Source organism: Phalacrocorax carbo, chromosome 6 (genome assembly GCF_963921805.1).
Source record: "Phalacrocorax carbo chromosome 6, bPhaCar2.1, whole genome shotgun sequence".
NCBI classification, from domain to species: Eukaryota; Metazoa; Chordata; class Aves; order Suliformes; family Phalacrocoracidae; genus Phalacrocorax; species Phalacrocorax carbo.
Genome location: NC_087518.1, coordinates 61,445,803 through 61,465,218, shown reverse-complemented (window position 1 = coordinate 61,465,218; position 19,416 = coordinate 61,445,803). Strand labels below are relative to the sequence as shown.

Here is a 19,416-nt window from a genome sequence, read left to right as displayed (position 1 = left end):
TGTTTTCAGCTACAATATTTTAAAAACAGATTAAAATGGGGATTGCAGATATGATCAGATATCCTGTCTGTTGGCTTTTTCTCCTTTCACATCTTCTCTTGCTAGAAGGGAATCACCCAGCAACCCGTGTGCTGTATGCTACGGCCCATCCAAAAGTAATAGGACTATAATTGTGACTCAGCCAGCTCTCCTCTGTTACTAAATCTTCCCTTACTCAAGTGTATTTGGACATCTCCCCTGCTGAAGTCACAGGCACAGCAAAAGTCACGCTTTACTACAGATAAAAGCTATCTAAGGGATAAGACATGCCAGCCTGATTAGGTTAGGAAGTGATTAGTGACTTCATCCACCTCCACTTGTGGATGCCCAAAGGGGGAGACCATCAAAAAAATACTGATAGGCAGAGTTCATTCAGAGACCTTTCCAAAACCTGCAGTGCACTGAAAAACAAAGTAGTCTTGGCTTAAGGATACAGAGAAAACCAGAAAATATAAGTGACCTGTAATTTGCATAGCAAAGGAAAACAATCCAGGGGACAGTTTCAGCCCCTCGCTGATGCTTCTAAGTGCACACGCAATCTGAACAGTTCAGGCCAGAGTTTGATTCCCTCTCTGATGCTTATAAAGACACACAATCTTCTGAACTGCAAAACTGAGAGCTGGGCTGGTCCCAGCGGTATCTTACAGTAAGGATGTCCATGGTAACACATCCATTTTCCAGCTCTTCTACATACGCCGTTCATGCAAAGACCTCACAGTATTTTGTTTTGAAAACCAGAAATGAAAGAATAATGTTTGAGGGTGACCTCCTACTTTATTTTTATAAGGAATTTTACACTTTCCGAGACAGATTCACGATGACCAAGCCCAAAGGATTCAAATTATCATATTTTTAAAGAGGTTTTGCCCAGAGGTCAGAAAAAGTGGGTTATTTTGACCCACTAACAAGGAGCCTTTCAGGGACACACTGAACATACTTATTCTCTGATGTAAATTAGAGCAGCTTCAAAGCTACTCTAAATTCCACCTTGTCTGCAAAAGCCAGAGAAATTATGCCTGCCAGAGGCTGCTGCAATACCGTATACTCCGAGGATGAAGAGCAGAGCAGACAGTGAACCTGATGCCTTTCTTCTGCATGGGGATTTATCTTACCAGTAGGGAACCTTAGCTGCCCAATTAAAAACAAGAGCCTAGAAATTGTTCTAATACATTGAACACATGTAAATTAGTAGTCCTGTACATGCAAATTTGTTTTTGAACAGCAGCATGATAAAAGGCTACATGGTGAGTGTTTTCTTACAGTGATCTAGAGAACTCAGGTTGTTTGAAAGATGTCAGGTCACAGTGAAAAGGAATCCCTTCACCCTGGTCTCAGCTGCACTAACTTCTTTATGAAAACCCTGCCTAGCACTTGTGGCTGTGTGTAAGGGTGTGAAATTCATCTCAGACTCCTGAAAAGGCACTGTAATAAGCCAGAAATGTTTCAAAGGCATCCCTGGGTGGAAAAGCACCTGCCAGAGACTGCCACAAGCACCTGGTTACACAGGTTTGGACACTTCTCCAGTGTTTCATAGCAACAATTAAGATGGACCTTGATAATCATTTGTGGATAATCAGATAATCCTTTGTAGAGGCTGCGGTCTATGCTGCCAGTTTATCCCAGCTCCACAAATACAAAGCAATGACCAAGCACTGAATAGAGTGTGGCTTCCAGGGACTCTGCCCGGCTGAATTCCCGCAGTAAGGATTAGCTACCAAAGTTATGAAGAACAACCAGGAGCTTCATCTTTCTGACAGGACCCAACACAGCCCCAGGGAAGCCGGCAGGGTAAGCCTCCAAAAGGGACGAGTTGCGAGCAGTATCAGACCTATCGCTCAGGATTGTTCTTCCTTAATTCACATAGGAAATACCCTTTTTGGCAAAGGGGCCACTTCACCACGTCTACCAGAGAAGTTCACGCTGTAGCATTGTTAATCGTGCTCCACGGGGGGAAAGTTTGAGTGCATACAAGTGTGCCAAGCTTGATTACTTCTACAGAATAATGTGGATCTTTTCAAAATGCAGTCTTTGAAGTGTCCAAACAGCACTTGCTGTAAAATATGCACACGTGCTGGCTGCCACAGCTCAGATGCATAATCCTAAATGAAAACACAAAATTCCAAGCATGAAGCAGCAGGCTAACTCCTGAGACTAGTCTCTCCCGGCAAAGAGAAAACTCAAGCTACGGGCCTGTGAACATTCATTTCGGACTAGATTCTGATTAATTTACTCAAGCTGAGCAGTATATTATTCCACAAATGATTGTGTTGAAATGGAAGTATTTGTACAGTTCAACGCAAGTCTACCATATTTTAATGCATAATAATATATATCCCCACATACTTGTTACTGCATTTGTGCTATGTCTTGCTGCTAGGAACAGATGAAAAATATTGTCAGCCAGGCTTTTTTGCTATTAAAATAAATACAATTTATGATATCATTAGGTTTCGACATCACATCCTGACAAGGAGCCTAACTGTTGAGGAAAGGCGATGTTGCACCCGCTACTACTGGATACAATTGTCCATGTGTATTTCCTGCTGGCAAATTAAATCCTTCGAAGTTGTCAAAGGACAAAAGTTATTGCCATTGTTTTGACAGTTTGCTGAATTTATAAGCGCTACATTATGTAAAACCCTTGCTGCTATTTTCAAACTACTCTTGGTGGCAACACACAGACTACTGTCCATCTTTACCGCAGATTTTTCCACTAGGAAGGAAGGGAACAAGCCTAGTAGCTGTCCTTGCCTTCAGAACGATGGCAGGAGCTAAACTCAGCAGACTGCTGGTACATAGCGTGAAACATCATCAGGAACACAGCATTGCCATCGCACTCTCACTTCCCCCCACTCTCTAGGATCACGTTTTCTCTTACATGCTGTTTGACTTTTATTTCTCCACCTTTTCCTCCTGGTGATTACCTCCGGGTACTTTTAACTTCCTTTTGCAATAAGAATGAAGAAATAACGTAGTAGCCTTTGGGAAGACAACGCAGAGCAGCAGAGAAAGCTTAACCACTATATAACCTACTCATTTTTATCTATGTTGTTCTATTACTTTGTGTTATGTATAGCTTCCCGTGATGCAAAGTAATGGAGAAAGCAGGCACGTAATTACTTTTAATAGATTATATTTACATGACTTCTCTCTGAAATAATAAATTAGGAATGCTTGGTGAAGGTCACCTTGTTAATGCAGTAACACAGAATATGACGGGACCAGCTGCCACCTGTTATTAATCTAGAGTGGAACCACAGCTAACGAAATTCACAGTTCGGGGATGAAGCCTCACCCCGCGAACAGTCACATTTCTATGCGCAGCATGTTTCTCCAACAGCAGACTCACAGCGCACCACGTATCAACACGAGCCTCTGAGCACTAGATTTGGGGAAAACAACAGAAATCACAAGTGAATCTTCAAAAGGGCTTGTCTTAAACTGCCTGTAAGACTTGTGATGGGAATTACTGTGTGTTGACATTTCATTTTTCATATGATAACTGCTAAGAAGTATCCATGAAAACACAGATTTAGTTTTGAAATTTTGGGCCAAGCTGCGGGTAAGCAGAAGTTAAAGTGGGAGCTACTTCAAGAATCGGAACTTCAAATGTCAATGAAAACCTCAGAAACCAAAAGCTTTTTAAAATATATAATTGCTTTCAGGAACCAGCACTTGGAAAAGTTTCCTCTGAATTGTTTTTAAAACATATTTCTTAGTTGCTTTGATTTATTTGGGGAAGACAGTTCATTTTGTCTGAAGTCTTCAAAAACAACAACAGCTTAAGCTGCTCTGCAAAAAGCACCAAATCAGGAAGCTGACCTGTATCCCAGACTTCCTTAGAAATTAACACTCACTATAAAAATAAATTTATATAAAAAAATAAACCAAAAAATGTTGAGGGAAAAGGCTCAGTGGAATTTTTTGCTTTTAGGTAGATCAACTGCAAATGCATACAGCTCTGTGCTAATAAGAATTAGAGGAGATTATGTCGAATACTGTCTACGGCAGTCCTAACAACATCTTCAGGGAGATAATTTAAAGAGATGTTACTTAAAATATTATATTGATGCATTGCTGAGACAGAAATTTTAACCCACACAGCTCAGGGAGCTTCCTGACCCAAGGCAGGTTCCCATAGCAACTGCAATTATACCACCTTCACACACGCATTATTGCCTTTTCTTAAAGATAACGGAACAGAGAGTTTGGCAGGCTAAAACTCTACTGGGACACTGCTTTTACTACATTTGTAACTCTGATCTACCGCGTGCTACTATCCTCTGAACTTTTAAAGCTATTTTTATACTCTGTGATGAGTTACGTTTTATCTTGAGAGTCAGGAAGCCTGATTCTGACCTCACTAACACCAGTAGAGATCAAGACTGAAGCAGCGAAACCAGGGCAGTGCAAATCTCACTGAAACACGTAACACAGTAACACACAAGGCTTGTTACGTGCGGGTTTTGTGAGAATAAGCTGTTGCTACCTGGTGGATCAACAAAACTTTTCAGTATTTAATACCTATTATTTCAAGAGTTGCTGTTCTGGAAATGTTAAATTCCTCAAAATCAAGCAAGGCAAGGAAAAAAGGTTATTTCCGTTTCTACATGTCTGTTGGTAAAGGAAATTCTTAATAATAGAATGAGCCAAACACTAGAGGGAAGAAAATATTTGGCTTTAAGCCCTCCAAAAAACTGTACTCTGCATATTACAGATTACCATAGAAACCTCACCTAAATACACTGGGATTGCTTTTTAAAAAAAAATTATTCTGAAATAATATAGCAACTTCTGAATTTAAGAGTGAGTGGAATAAATCCTCGCACAACTCCACTGTATCTCTTTTAGATTTGGTTAGACAATGTAACCTGGAGATAATAGTTTGGCGCAGGACAAAGAACGGCTGCAACTGCTGAAATCTTGTTCAATGGGAACAACAAAAAAGAGATATTGATAAAAGGTATTACAATCCACCTAACACCCCGACAAGTAGTACTTAGGCAAGTTAAGTGTAGCTATTATGCTGTAGTTTATATTCTGCCTTAAGTTGAAAAACCAATGCTTTAGCACACTGAAATACACTGGAGGTCAGAGCTCTAGACAGGCAAAGGTATACAGCTGCCACCGACACAAGGACACGTCACTTACCTGCACGTCTTTGATAAACTGGGTTTAGGGGCTGTCCGTGAGTACGGTCAGTGGTGCTCATCCACTGTCAAGGGACTATCAGAAGGATGCTCGGGGCAACAAAACTGAACTTTTTTTATTATTCAGATACTTCTGTGGAAAAAGACCAAGTATTTTGGGCAATAGCAAGCTAGTAGAACTTTGACTATTATACCTAGAAATTTAAGCCATTGACTAAGAGGAGTTGAAGGGTCAGTCATTCCTAGAGTATGTGGAACACAATCTCCACTTTCTTGTCAGAGGGGCAAGGACTATCCATCTTCAAATCCACAGGAGATATTTACAATGCAAAGCTGTGCTAGGAACCATGTCTTCAATGACCAACCTTAAAATAAACTCCACACACAGCATGATGACGACTACGGTATAAAGAGCAGATTATTGGATGACCATTGCTCTTCACCTAAAAGCTAAAAATTAGGATTAAATTTGAGCTGACCTACATACTTCAGATCCCATATCCATAAATGGAAAGAGGTTATATTGAATTATCTTACTAGGGTACCATGTACGTGAGCTCCCCAGCGCTTACAGCTTTCAGGGAGGGCGGCTCAGAGCGCTGAGTGATCCATGTTCTGCAGGCCACTCTGTGGGCCAGCACCACCCTCACGCGTACAGCGGCGCATCTTAGACAACCTTGCCTTCCTGCACTCTGATAACATCCTCAGGGTATCAGCCTTTAGTCCACAGACATCTCTTCCACACCTTGGCTAACCTCACTGTGATAAAACAATCCCAAAAGAAAGCAAGTAGGAAACAGTTTCAGTGGGTTTGGGGGGTTGTTTGGGTCAGTTTTGGGGGTTTTGTTAAATACTATTTAAAAATGTATTTGATGTCTAATCAGTTCTCTATCTTTTTAAAGAAAAGAGTGGAAATACATCAAGCTATCGCTAAGCCATATGAGATTTACTGTCATATTTTCACAGATACTCACTGAACACAGAAACATCCACTCTCCCTTTCGCAGTTCCTCCCTTTGTGCATATGCCAAATGCTGGCACGCAGGCTGCCCAAAGGGAATACTATATCATCTCCGGAAAGTTGTTAACATAAGGCTGAGCATGTACTATGCCATTATTATGACAGCTTGCTCTAAAACAGAAGAGACAAGCTCAAAGGGGGGGGAAATGCACAGCTCCTGTTTCTACCATGTATGTTTACTGTTCATTCCTAAATACTGAGCTTACTATGATCTAGAATGCAGACAACTGACAAAGCACAGAACACTTCAGCAATTAGTTTGCTGTAGCCAGTTTTGCCCATTTTTGTCACTGACAATTAGCACCATCTTCCGCACAGGCTTCTGAATGATTAACTTCAGTCAAAATACATCACAAACGTCTTGTGTGACAGAATAATCTCTTGGCTCTTCCCCTCCTCTGAACGGTGGGATCATTTGGATACAACTTGCAGAGATTTCCTGTATTGCAAGAAACAGTAGCCTACAGCAAAAATCCGTTCACTTTGGCCACTTCAAGCAGTACAATCTGGATCAAACACAATTAGCAAACTTCATGTCATCTAGTTACATTATTTCTCCTTAACTTTTCTGCTTCATTATATTCCCACCCCATAGAATTAGGCTGAAAGTATCTGAAAACACAAAATTTCGATATTTTATTTAAATATTTATGAGTTATTGTTTCCATGACTTTCTTGAGTATTTTCCCCAGAGTGCCCACTGCAGCCTTGAAATACCCAAGAACGCTTTCCGCTCTCACAATGCCAGTTCCTATCACAGCTGTTCTCTGCTCCTTTCTCAATACTACAGCAGTCTCATTAGTCCCTGGTATTCCCTGCCCTCCTTCTTCCTTTAACAGGCCCCAAAGAGATATTAATTTTTAATTTCCTTTCTACCTCTTGCAAAATTAAACTGGAGAAACTATGTCTTCCATTCTGTCATTGAATGACACCAAGAATGGTAAAAGCACAGTGTTTCTCTCTAATCAATACACACGTTTCTCTTCTACCTTTTGGTTTTTAAAACTGGGTTGATACACACATTTGACCTGGTTGGGTCAATCTGCCATTTCTGGCCAAACCCACCATTTGCCAATTTGGCAAAACATGACATTTGTTTGTACCTTTCATAAATAACTTCAGTGCAAGGATTTCCCTGGTTTGGGATAGAGTGCCTAGGACAGAAGAGCAGAGCTACTAGCCTTAAAGATAGGGCAGCCAGAAAGCCGCTCATACTCTCAGTAGGACACCTGGCTTAGGTGTGAGAGTATCAGAACCCCAGACTGGTGGGGGTTGGCAGGGCCCTCTGGAGCTCACCCCGTCCCACCCCTGCTGGAGCAGGCACCCCCAGAGCAGGGGCACAGGGCTGCGTCCAGGCGGGGGGTGAATGTCTCCAGGGAAGGGACCCCACAGCCTCTCTGGGCAGCCTGTGCCCCTGCTCTGGCACCCGCACAGGGAAGGGGTTTGTCCTCATGTTCAGGGGGAACTGCCCGTGTTCCAGCTTGTGCCCGTGGCCCCTTGGCCTGGCATTGGGCACCGCTGGAAAGAGCCCGGCCCCATCCTCCTGACACCCGCCCTTCAGATGTTTATAAGCATTGATGAGATCCCCCCTCAGTCCTGTCTTCTCTTCTCCAGGCTGAACAAGCCCAGGTCTCTCAGCCTTTCCTCACAAGGGAGATGCTCCAGCCCCTGATCCCCTTGGCAGCTCTGCGCTGGCCTTGCTCCAGCAGCTCCCTGCCCTTCTTGAACTGGGGGGCCCAGACCTGGCCACAGCCCCCCAGCTGTGGCCTCACTGGGGCAGAGCAGAGGGGGAGGAGAACCTCCCTCGCCCTGCTGGCCACACTCCTTTCCATGCCCCCCAGGGCACCGCTGGCCCCTTGGCCCCAAGGGCCCGGTGCTGGCTCAGGGTCCCCTCGCTGCCCCCCAGCACCCCCAGGGCCTCTCAGCAGAGCCGCTCTCCAGCAGGGCCCCCCCAGCCTGTGCTGGTGCGGGGGGTTGTTCCCCCCCAGGGGCAGGACCCTGCACTTGTTCCTGTTGAATTCCCTGAGGTTCCCCTGGGCCCAGCTCTCCCGCCTGCCCAGCCCTCGCTGGGTGCCAGCACAGCTTTCCAGCGTATCACCTCCTTTCCCCACAGGAATCCAGGTGGATCATGGAGATGGCTGTCCTTTTTACAGGTCCCTACCACTTATGCCAGCGTTTATTTTGTGATCACTGTCTTTCTCTTTTGTGTCCTTGGCACAAATGTTTGTTTTGTTCAGAAAGAAAAATCAAGGACAATAGTAGCTACATCTGAATATATTCTACTTAATTATAGTCTTCCAAGTTCGCTCACACACAATCAAACCAGTTCCAAAAAAGCTATTTCAGATACTGCAAAAAGGTTGAGTTTAAAACGTTATACTACGTCATTGGCTTTTTGTGTTCATTTGATAATCTAGTAGTAATATAACAATCAAACGGCAGAAGACGACTACAGCCAGATGCCAAAAGGTATCTCTGCAAAAACAATACATCAGACTAGTAATATTATGTGCTTTCTTCTCTTCCTTTTTTTTAAGTCTTATAGATTGCCAATAGACTGTAATATTTATAAGCTCTACAGAAGAAAAAACCACAACCTGGGAGGAGAGCTTGGCGTGATGAAAGAACTACAAGAGCAGACTGAGCCACTGAGCCAAATACCTACAGATGCTCACCTAGTACTTCAGCCAATTTGGCTCCTCAATAAAGGATATTTTTTTCTTCTTGAATGACATGGTTTATACTTGTAGCACGTAACAAGATTTCTCAGGTTTTTTGGTTTTGAATGATCTTCCACTTTGAGAAGTTGAATTTGAGGGCATTTCCTACTCTCTCCTTCCGATTTATTCCAGCCTTGGAGACACTGAAGTACTTTTGTTGCATTTTTATGGTATTAATCAATGATTACTAATAGAGCTTTTTTAATATATGCTTGCACATCTTCATGAAACACTAACTTATTTCCTTCCAAAAAGTGATACAAATGCCCAAAAAAACCCAGTGACACAATTAAATAGTTCATAAAGAGCCACATCTGTGCCATCCTTGTCATAAACCAGATGCTAACACCTACTACGAGAAATTACATCCACCACCACCGGCTCCAGACTTCATCAACAGCAAGATTATTTCTCACATATGAGTGAAGAACCATACATGCATGTATATTTGCATATATCTTTTAATATAGGCATATGAATTTGTGTGTATATAAATATGCACTAATCAATAACGGGGAAGTCTTGGCTTATGATCAGAAAGGGTATTGAGAGACCAAGCGTGAAGGCACTGTAGAGAGAGGGAATAAAGAGAATGCACATATGAATTCCTGGCAAGTGCCAGTATGATTGAACTTCATATTATGCTTCTGGAAATTACCATTTGCTTTGTCGTTAGCTCTGAGTGTACTAATTTTAGCATTAGTATTATATGAGAGTATGAACTCATGTACTTTCGATCATAACTTCAAATTATTAATAGCAAAGACAGCTTTTGCCAAAGAATTTTCTTTAATTCACATTTTTAATAATACAGATAAATGTGCTTTTCTACAGGTTTTGATTAGTGTTTCATTAAGATAAGAAAATTCACTGAACAACCTGATTATTCTTAAGGTATTCTTACAACTAAGTGTTATATTGAAACAGGAAAATTTTCTATTTCAAAGTTTTTGTGCTACATAACCTAGCAGAATATAATAACCAGAACATCTTTTATAACCCTGATCTTCCTGCAGGATGGAGTCAGTACGCCCAAGCTGGAGGATTACCTGTTGCCATCCTCCCCTCCATCCTGCAGGCACTACACAGTCATAACACTCACGTGAAGACCCTTTTTACTCCAGTAGATTTCACAGGGAACAAAATATTATGTACCCTGCATATTAATTTTGTCCTATCGCCACTCATTTTTCTGCTGCCTACACACACAGAAAAAGTAGAACTCCAAAAGCATGGTTTAAGTTACTTCTTGCTCCTTTGCAAAACCTTTCACATGAGAAGTGACAGGAAAGGGAAATGGAGCACAGAGCTAATTAATATGCAATAATTCAACAGTTGAGCTTATTCAGGCTTCTGGTTTGGGGGAGTTTGGGGTTTGTTTTAAGGAAGCTCTAAAAATTTCATTTGGCAAGCAAAAGAACTGCTCTGAAACTATTAGTCTATAGCGGTTTCTTGCCTGAGATTCTGGAACCTTCTTAAAGGACTTGATTCCTTGACACCCATTACTTAGTAATTATCTACCCCTGGCCTGACACGTAAAGAAAATGAGCTGAAAAAGCTTGTAAGAGATTAGCATTTTGTAGCAGCGACGTGACTGAGAACACCCACGATAGACATCCCTATGGGAAGGGTATTGGCACAGGTGTGCTGATGGACTTGTGCCCCCAATATGAAGGAAAGAAACCAAATATTTAATTAGTACATGTTTCAGAGTTTGTTCACTGTTTAACTTGGCCTGAGCCATTTCAAAACGAAATGCTGTATGCAAGTAAAACCACGTACCTTCTTGCCCTTGTTTTGACCTTCTAATTACCTTGCACTTCTCAGCAGACAATTTTCACTGTAACAGAAACTGATTTGAAACCCTGATGAAGGATTCTTTCTGCCTTCCTGCCTACAAAAAGGGTAATATTGTAACCTTGATATTAGCTTATTGAAAAACACAGTTTTGCACTCAAAACTAAGTGCTATGTTTTGTGGAAACCAATATTAAAAAATTAGAGAAATTATGCATACATTTGTTTCTCCTTCCCTTGGAGATTATAAACACCCTGAGGCAGCTCATTTTTACAGAGTGTTTGCTGTCAAGAAGCAGTGAAGTGCAAATGGAAGCCAATTGAACTTAGCAATTTGTTTACCCAGGAAGACAACAGCTGGAGAAAAATGGAGTATTTTAATAATTAGCCAGTCGCATTAGATAAGGAGGAAACTGGTATATGAGCTAGCATTATAATAAAGAGACTTCCTTTGGGGGATTAGAGAGAATTAGTAATTATCTTGAGGATCAAGGAATTTACTTCACCTTATCTGAAGATGTTGGAAACTATGAACAGTCCAAAATATCGCTCCCTGCCTGGTTTTTTCCAAACCCTCAGGCAGTACAGACTTTACAGTTCACTTCCGTGTTCAGAAACCATTCTGGTATATCCACTAGCCCCCTATCTTCTCCAGAAACAAAGCTTCATGCACCAGAAATTGTTTAATGATTAGATATTATGAATCTGGAGAAATTAAAATTTGTTTTACCAAGCACGCATTGTTTTGATACCCTCTTCCAAATCTTCTCTTGGGAATTCTGAAGTTTGAGTAAAACTTTACTAATACATAACAAGTAATTTACCCAAATAAAAATAGCGACTTAGTAATTATTATGAATTTGTGATACGTTGTGCAGCTCAATTTCCCACTACCCACTGGTACTTGTACAAGGGACAGAGAAAAGTACGTTTCTTCATTAAAATGTCTGCATACAAAATGCTTAATCCAAAACCTGCTGCAGGAAATCGAAAGCTTCCTGACACCGCCACTGGCTTTCAAATCAGACTGCCTTGCAGAACAACAGCTTGAACTCTTCTCATGGACCCCTCAGTAGATTTTTAATCTTCAGCAAGTTCAACTGAAATTGGTTCTACAAGACATTATTTTAGGCCTTTGGCTGAAGTGACAGATTTTCTTGATATACAATTAGGAAAAAAAATAAGAACGAGAGGCACAAAGACCTGAAAAGCATACAGAGAAGGCCGTAGGAATTACTACAGGACTAATGTTCTGAAGAAAATAATTTGTTTCTTACCCCATATAACATTATGCTTTGCATTGATTTATCTGAGTAACAGTGACTCATCATTGCTGGACACATTAGAGAACGAGGGCCAGCTCTAGTTGGAGTCTATCCTTTAGTCTTCAGGTTTAAGGCCACTCCATTTCTGTTCCGTTTCCTATTTTTGCATGACTATACAAGAGAAACAGACCTAATGATACACTGCCATGCACTAGGCCAAAGTTACTGCTATGAAAATTTGGGTGTTCCTTAAATCAGTATTTCCTCAGCTGCTCCATCTCCCTATCAGCCCAAGTGTTCTCCTGTTCCAAAAACACCACAAAACTCAGCTGAAAAATCACGGGGTGGGGGGAGAAGAGCAGCAAAAATTGCTATTTCCAAGCTCAGAAAAGCTCCCAGGAAGCACATCTCCCATCTTTGTCAAGCTAACAAATGCTACTCCATTCTGCTTTCTTCTAATACCTGATTACAGTATTCCTTGTTATGACTGTTGCTGCATCTTCAGAACTGACACCCCTCCCAGCACTTCGGTTTTTATGTGAAGATGCAGCCCCTGCCTGACAAACGCTCAAGAAACATAAGGGACCCCGAGCAGCGTGCCTGTTTTGCCAACACCGCAGTCATCGGTTTGGAGAAAATAACTTAAGCAATTCTGTGTTTCTAAAAAAAAAAAGACCAAAAGAAATAATAGAATTTTGCTGGTTTGGGGAAGCAGTGGCATAATCCATACTACTTAAAATCTGGTGTCACACAGAAGAGGCTGTAGTTACTAGTTAGTTGCTAAACCACTCTCTGTACAATATGTACAGCCTGTCATACAGCATAGAGACGACAAGGCTTTGTGACGTTTACAGTCAAACTAATTACAGCACAACTTTAAAAGCTGCCTCTGGCTTATATGCTTCATAATAACCTCATTATTTTCTCCATTTTCACATTACCAATCTCATTAAATAAGTCTTACAAGAAGTAGTCCAACCTTTTTCTGCTGATAAACCAGTGTCATACTTAAACTCCTACCTTCTTATCTAAAGCTAGCCAAAGGCCAACAGCCTAACCCGGAGTTCACAACAACTTCCCGCGCAGCCTGGAATCCTCACCAACTACATCCACGATCTTGCCACAATCATTTTCTGTGCGTGAATTGGAAAACGGGAAGGAGAAACATTGAAAATTAGTTATAAACAAACTAACGCAACATATTTTTGAAAGTTCATTTTGAATGTGCCATGAAAGAATTTGTACCAGAATCCTCCTTTTATGAAGCAAACTCCCATTCCATAAATGTTACTTGGTTCAGATACACTATTAGGAAGTCTGAGAACACTGACTCCTCATTTCTTTGCACACCAATAACTATTTCAAAAATAATTAGAAATACAAATAAACTAACCTGTTCATGGGTAATTTGTAAGCTGAAAAGAGGACAAATACACAAAACACATTGTGTTCACCATAACACACCAGCGTGTCTAGTTGTTATCAAATAATTCATGACCACCAAAAAAAGTATATAATTTTAACATCAACCCAAGTGGTTCTTTGTTCCCACAAAAAAAAAACTGAGACAAAGTGTTTCTATTCAACAAAACAAAAAATATCAAAAGGCAAACTAAGTTAACAAGACACCTAGGTTCCAGAATTTCTAGAATTTACTATTTAACATGTTCAGAGACTCATTCCGCAGATGTGGAAATACCATTTTTCACCTCATTAGTACCAATTAAACCATGTTTTTGTACTTAGGAAAACACAGCACGAACTTCAAAGAAAAAACAGCAGCCACGTAAAGGAACCTTTTAAGTTTGTGTAATTGAAAAACGTTCAGATTTCTAGAAAATGAAAAGAGATTAACTCTTCATAAATAATAGGATGTGAAATTTGTGAAATACGAAGCAAATCAAGATTTCAAATGTTATTTCTGCTCCAGCTGAATTATTCATTGTGAACCATATTCTTGTGAATTTAGTCCTCCCTCTTATCACAAATTTTCCAGGAATTGTCCATAATTTTATTCAAACATTCATTACCTCCAAGTATGTGCTGAATGTTTTATGCCAGTGTAGTTCAATCCTCGGAATGTTTGTAAAATCTTCACCTCGGTACCACACTACTTTGTTATTTCTGGAATGTTTGGCCAACTTAATTTTATAATCATGTTTCTAGTGCTCTGATGAGACGACTAAAATGGTTTAAACAAGAGAATAACAAATAATGAACACTGAATAGTAAGTAATAAAGCACCAGAGCAGATTTCTAGACAGAAAAATTCAAGCAAATATTTAAGGCATAGCTAAAGAGTGGAACACTAATATGTTTAAATTTAATCACTGCCTCAACTCAAGAGTAATTTGGTATTTCTATGTCTGTCCACTACTTTACCTCTTGACTTGTTAATGAACTTGAAGCTGTATTTTCAAAGGTGCTTACATATCTAAAGATGAAAACAAGGTTAGGAAAGGATTTACACAGGCATATAGATCCCTTGATTCAAAGATGTTGTCAAAAACCCTATTTTGGTGCTTTTTTACATCACTGGGCACCTAAACAAGCTTAAAGATCTGATCTTTGTGTGTCCTACACCTCTCAGTGCCTGACTTCTTCATATTTGATGACTAATAACAGCTCTGCTGAGCACGTCTGGAGAATATAGTTAGGTTATGCATAGACAGGATAAACACTGGCTCTTGATCCACCATAGATTGACACAGTGCTGAAAGAGAACTAAATTATGCCAAACTATGGGCAGAGTACAGCAGCTCAGTTCATCACCTTCTTTCATCACCAGGCTTTCACCAGGAGTCAGACAGAGGTGGCACATTTCTCCTGCTATTTTAAAATTAAATGCTAAAAGTAAGTTGAAAGGATAATCGGAAGGATTTCACTACATGAGACTTCCTTTGAATATACAATAATCTATTCCTGTGATGGCAAAAAAAAATAATCTCTCTGCTTGATAAAAAGTAACTTCACTGACCTTCAGTAGGCATCGGTTGAAAAGATGAGGATCCATTTCCCCCAAGGTATTCTTAAATGTAAGACTAATTGTACATGGAAATAGCATTTACGGCGACTGTTTCTCCAATTACGTGACAGCTGGACTAAAAGGCTTGCTTTACCAAACGAGGCGTATATGGAAAATTAAAGTAAAACCCAACACAAACATTTTGAGCTTGCCCCAGACCTTGCAGCAACCCACGCATGAACACATTGTTACACCCCTCTGAAGTTCTAAGAAGCAGCAATTGCCTATGAAAAGAGTGAGAGAAAGGGGATGCGTTCAGCATTTTGCTTTATCTCCGTAAATATAGGTCATCTTTCTCATATAACCCCATTTGAAAACCTCTGTCACAAGCTCCCTAAAACCAGACACAACGTCAAACTACCAGAATAAGCACGTATGTCAGAAACACAGTCCTGGTCTTATACTGTAACATTCAACAATAAAGCTCCAAGCAGAGATTTACATTTTCCAGAAAATACTGCCATGCTTTAGTTTCATTTTGCTTTGAATTAGAATCAGAACTAAAGTTTTTAAAACACACATTTTAATATACATTAGTTTTATCTCATTCTGGGGCATTGTACCTCAGTAACACTGAAAAACTGCTGAGCTTCATATATAGGCTGTACCTGTGATATTGGACATGTACAAGGTGAAACGAGTAGTACATTAACAAGTACTTCAGAATAAAAACCAAAGCAAAAGGAGTCAAGATGGAAAAAAATAGTTAAATATTTCCACAATATCAAAAAATTAAATTAATGGAGTCACCATCCCTGGGGGCATTTAAAAGACACGTAGACAAGGCACTTCAGGGCATGGTTTAGGAGGCCTGGGGGTGTTGGGTTGGCGGTTGGACTTGATCATCCTAGACGTCTTTCCCAACCTTAATGATTCTAGGAGTTAGCAGCATCTATTTTGACTTTTTATGCAATCCTATGACCAGTTTCTGTCTAAGAAAACTGCATTTGCTGAAGGTTTGCTTAAGCTGAGCCAGCACAGAAAGGAAACTTCAGAATTAAACACCCTTGAAAGCTCCCTGCTACCTTCTGTCAGACAGTGCGTCTAAGGAAGCGCAGCCCCACTATCCATGCTATGGCCACAGTGGCAACCGGAAAACATCGGTGTTCCACAAGAAGGATAGACAAAGAACATCCAGAACTGAATTCCAGGAATGTCTGCAATCCAAATACGCTGTTGCGTTCAAGCAATACTTTGATGAGACACTCTACCAATAGTTCAGAGAAGAAAGACCTGAGAGATGCACTCAAGGTCAGAGGTGATTAAAGTGTTACTTCAAAGTAGCCAGTAGTACTCGTTTAATAGAAATTCTGTTGACACTGACTTTCCAAACAAAATCAGTGTCGCATACTAAATTACTATTCAGAATCCACGTAATTTTTAATTAATATTTATCGGAAACCAGTTAGACAAACACAGGGGCACTTATGATCATTAAAAGAATTCCATTGTAACAGAGGTGAAAAAGAAGGATCTGCTAGGGCAACGTGAGACAGCCGCAGCGCTGTGAAAGACGTCAGTGGGATTTAACAGCAAGAAAGAAGAAAATCCGACTTCTTCTATTATCTTTCGAAGCTGAGGTAAGATATCTGCAGAATGGTAAAAAACACAACAAACAGTCTACACGTGAGTCAAAGAATAAAAATCAAAATAACTGCCAAACAAGAGAGTGAAATGAAGAACATGGGGACGGCAGGAGAAGGATGCAGAAGAAAATAAAACGTGAATATTGTAGAAAGCTGCAGAGAATGACAAAGCCCCAGAACAGCCGCTGGGAAGAAAAAAGAACGCTCTTCAGTGTGATGAAAAATCTTAAAAACCCCAATTTTACACTAGAAAAAAAAAAATCACACACCTCATACTGAGAGCACTAACTGGAGTCATCAGTGGAAATCCAAATAGGTGTGCAAGAAATGACAACGAATCAGCCATCCCTCCTGTTTCCAGAAGAGGCTGGCCGTGCCACTCCAGCGCTGCGGAATGCCGCACCCCTCGCAGGCAGAAGGGGCTGGTTTCCCTCTGTTTATAACCAACTACCACTGCGGCTCGCAGGGTTATACAAGTCACACAGGAGTACGAATGACAGATGATGGATGTGGGTTGATACAAGTTGACAGCATGACTCATTCTGCATCCATAATGCTCTATTGTTTCCCTGAAGAGAGTTTAATCACAGGATCTTTTAAACATGGGGAAAAACAAATTCTAAAGAAAAAAAAATCATTGTGTAGTTTTTAATAATGTCCTTACTTATTTCCTCACTGCCATTTATCACAGGACCCTGTAAATATAAAGGAACTAATAAAACCAAAAATCATACAAAACTGTTGAAGTAGTAAGGACATTATTAAATATAACAATGGATTTTCCTTACTCTTCATTCTTTCTTCATGTTTCCAGAGTCCTTTCCAGGCTCCTGTAATAAGTGACAGTAAAGAAAGATCGAAGAAGAATTGGGAAGGAGAGCTAAGCTTGCTGTATGAGCTTAAATATTAACCACAGTAGTTTCCCATCTAGTACAACAGTCACTGTCAACCACTCCATCCTGAGCATGCCTGTACATAACCATTATATTTTCAGAGTTGTGTGACATCATTTTCATCTAAGAATTATTTCTTACAGGCTACTAGATTGCATCGCCGCTGCTTAGGGCATTCAGAGACAATTGGCTCCACTTGTCAGAAAAGCGAGTCATCCTCTCCTGCTGCTTTGCAACAGTGCCTGGCTTAGTGTATCACACATCTCCAAGCACTCTTCTCTCTGGAACCTGCTATAATCAACCACCTCTATACGTAAGTGTTTATTCCTAACGCTTGCGTAAGATTATCACCATTTTTCCTTCCACCACAATTTACTGTGCTCATCACGCAAATCCATACCACCTCTGGACAGTACCAGGACTTACACAACCTTCACCTGCTCTTTCTGTTCCTCTCTGACACCTTGATTGTTTTTGTCCAGACTGATTATTAAACAAAGGAAATATTTATTTGTACAGAAATTAATGGATTTACAAAAAGAAGCGAACTGCAATGAATACTATCGGTAAGGTGTTATCCCCCAATCTACAGTACTAATCGGCTACAAACATTGGTCCCATTCCAAATATTCTTGCAGATCTTTAACATCGTGACTGCATTGATGACAAATAAATTCTTCATACTTACACACGAGGATTGCAGTTCAACAAGGGAGTGTCAACACTTTTGCAAGCGAATTTTCTTGGGGTGAAGAGAAGGGCATTAGCCTAGACCCATTGAGGGTGTTCACCTTCTTTATGGCATCAGAAGGAAGGTCCAGAAGCCTACCCTTGATCAGGTGCCTTATTTTACACGGTTTAAGTAAGATAACCCCATTCTAAAACCCGTACGTATAAGCGGTAACTTCCATTTGTGGCCACCAAAATAATCACTTCGTTTCAACATGCAATTACAGTTTCTTATTAAATTGCCTAAAAGAATTATTTTTTCAGGCATTGTTTTATCCCAAGTGACCCTCGCTAAATTCAGTAACAGTTTTACTATTGACTCAAGTGGGAGCAGAGTTAGACCTATACAGCATGGATGTTATTTTCTTTGTTAATACTTCTTTACAGAATACTCCAGAGAAAGAGTCTTCGTTTTCAGGCAATGAAAATACATGGGTTTAATTCCCGTCTGAAGTACATCCAGTACTATCCCCACAAAATTCCGTAAATTCCATAAACATGACTAAATGAATACGGCCTCATACACCTGCAACAAGCAATCCATCGAGGCAGAAGTGTGTAGAGTTCACAGTGCCTACATTTAGTTTTTAATCCAATGACCTCAGTAGTGACACTAGCATAAAGCAGGTGTGAGGAAGCTGGGATTAAAGCTCGTTACCCATCAGAACCCCAGACTAACATTGATCAGTGGCACTTTTTCTTGACCAAATCAGCTGCATAAGCCAATGACCATATCACCTTAAATTAATCTAACAACAATTAATTCCTAGAAACAAGTCCATTGCCGATTGATTGTAGTCACAATAGGGGATCACTTAAAGAACATTAGCTACAAGAGAACAGGTATTAAGTTTCTGTAAGTTTAAATATAATGAATTTGACTGTTAGCACATAAACACCACTCCTGCTGCAATGTCACTCTGCCAGCATCCACAACCAAATATAGGGATGGCTCTACAAAAGTAACTCACTAACGAGTTGGAAGGATCCTCCTCCCATCCAGTACTTCCTCTTCAGAGTAATGCACGTGGAGATACAACAACTGGGTATCAGTGTGGTCTGCCTAAGGAAAAGGTATCGAAGCAGACTTGGAAAACGAAAGGAAGCAAGCACATCATTTTCAGAGTCTCTTTAAAGCAAGTCTTTAAATAGTCTCTGAGAATTTTAAGTCTTCTCTTTCAGTAGGAAACTG

At 40.5% G+C, this 19,416-nt stretch overlaps 2 long non-coding RNA genes across 3 annotated transcripts in view; both read right to left on the bottom strand.

Moving 5' to 3' along the window:
* The window catches only part of LOC135313986 (uncharacterized), a 443,735-nt gene that overhangs the window by 336,346 nt on the left and 87,973 nt on the right, over positions 1-19,416 (bottom strand). The gene's annotated exons all lie outside the window — the stretch shown is intronic.
* Positions 16,391-17,478, bottom strand: LOC135314112 (uncharacterized). Of its 2 annotated transcripts, XR_010373587.1 has the most exons (4): positions 17,391-17,478; positions 17,267-17,297; positions 16,872-17,171; positions 16,391-16,605 (listed from the first exon to the last, which is right to left on the bottom strand). It is a non-coding gene; the product is annotated as an uncharacterized LOC135314112 (long non-coding RNA). The 2 variants fall into 2 exon arrangements; XR_010373586.1 differs by lacking the exon at positions 17,267-17,297 and having other exon boundaries at positions 17,391-17,465.